Source organism: Helianthus annuus, chromosome 6, assembly GCF_002127325.2.
Source record: "Helianthus annuus cultivar XRQ/B chromosome 6, HanXRQr2.0-SUNRISE, whole genome shotgun sequence".
NCBI classification, from domain to species: domain Eukaryota; kingdom Viridiplantae; phylum Streptophyta; class Magnoliopsida; order Asterales; family Asteraceae; genus Helianthus; species Helianthus annuus.
This window is the reverse complement of record NC_035438.2, coordinates 7487275-7488980: the sequence shown is the minus strand read 5'-3', so window position 1 is coordinate 7488980 and position 1706 is coordinate 7487275. Positions and strand designations below refer to the sequence as shown.

Sequence of the window (1706 nt, the reverse complement as noted above, 5' to 3'; positions counted from 1 at the left end):
ATAACTGACGATTATTAAATTGCAACAGTCTATTCAATCCAAATACTGCAATAGAAACATAAAATCTACCACAATTCGTTGGTTAATCACGTATAGTTCTTAATCGATTAGAATCAGAAAAAAGGAAACTGACTCACCGTAACTTAAAATCAAGAAGAAGGCGAACAAAGGGGCGGAGTTTTTCGAAATCAATGACCCCTGTCTTTCATTGTTATTCCTTGAATGAGGTAAGCAAGACCCCATACTACACACTACATACACATACATAAAAATTGGGTTCTATATTATTTGTATAAACACCGATTGGAAACCCTCACATTGCATTTGATGAAACCCTAATCAATATAAACACACACACTAACACTCACGAATCGAATCGAATTTATAAAAGGAAAAATTCGGGCTGTTTTTACCTCTTGCTGCTCCAAATCTTCATTACCATACATTATCTTCATCTTAGATATATAGATATTGCACTTAAAGGTCTCAACCATCAAAATACGATCGAAGGGCTAAAAAGTGGTTCCTAATTATGCAATGGTTATCATTTGAACCTTATTCCATGAGACTTGAGGTAAGATGCAAAGAGCATTCTTTTGAGTTTTAAACCATCTGTAATTAAGTTCATTATTTAATCATTATTGTTGCAATTATTAGGTATTATAGATAATAATACCCCATGAAATTACCTTTTAGTAATTTTCGTTTCTAATTGGTTAGCATCTTTTAAGTTTTAAAACCATTTATAGTTATAATTAAATTCATAATAACGTTGATTAAGTTTTTTTATATTTAATTATTATTATTATTATTATTATTATTATTATGATTTTTATTTTTTTTTCATATGATGTTCATCAACTATCTGATAAAATTGCAAAAAAGGTTGTAACCTTATTTGTATGATGTTTAGCAATTACTAAACCAAATAATAATGACTTAATTATAAAATTCAATCAAGTAATCGGTTACGGAGAACTTGAAATGGAAAAGCAATGTAAATATGAGGAAGGTGATGATGTTCAACTAAGTGAAATGATTTAATTCTTTATCAAGTATTTAACAATACTTAATTTATAAAGTTATCAATTTAATTGTATTTATCAATTTATACTCATGTAGAAAGACTAATTCCCTTTACTAACTTCATTGAGTTGTTGTACTATAAGCATAATATGTTGCAATTATTTAAATTTGGTTGGAACCCTTGTGAAATGCTTTATACGATAGTATAGATAAACGCAATCAATTTAAATCTTTTGCGCGGGTTGAAAACATCCGAGCCCTTAAAGTTTGCTGCCCAATCCTGTCAAACAATACCTCCTCAAATATTTCCTCTGCATCTATATTGCCTATATATAGTATCAATTAAATCACAAAAAAGCATCATATGTTTAAAAAAAATAGTAAAGTAGAAATTAAAAAAGGAAATACCAATAGGCCAAATAAATGTCTATCTCCAAATGAATAACTTTTCTCGTACCCACCCTTTTACACCTCCATATACATGAAGCTGCAAAAAGGAAAAAGACTATAAATTTATGAACAATTAAACAATACATTGGTAAATGGTTTCAGATACTATAGTCATGCAAGGGTACCTTGATGAAGTATGAAGTGTCTGTCTTTTTGTATCCAATAACCTGTGTGTATACTTTATATGTAATATAAAATCATAATTTGAAAAAAAACCACTAAATCACCAA

At 28.8% G+C, this 1706-nt stretch overlaps 1 long non-coding RNA gene across 1 annotated transcript; it reads right to left on the bottom strand.

Moving 5' to 3' along the window:
- Positions 1-1117: 1117 nt before the first annotated feature.
- On the bottom strand, positions 1118-1497 carry LOC110863712. Its single transcript, XR_002549310.2, has 2 exons — positions 1435-1497; positions 1118-1352 (listed from the first exon to the last, which is right to left on the bottom strand). It is a non-coding gene; the product is annotated as an uncharacterized LOC110863712 (long non-coding RNA).
- Between the last annotated feature and the right edge of the window lie 209 nt (positions 1498-1706).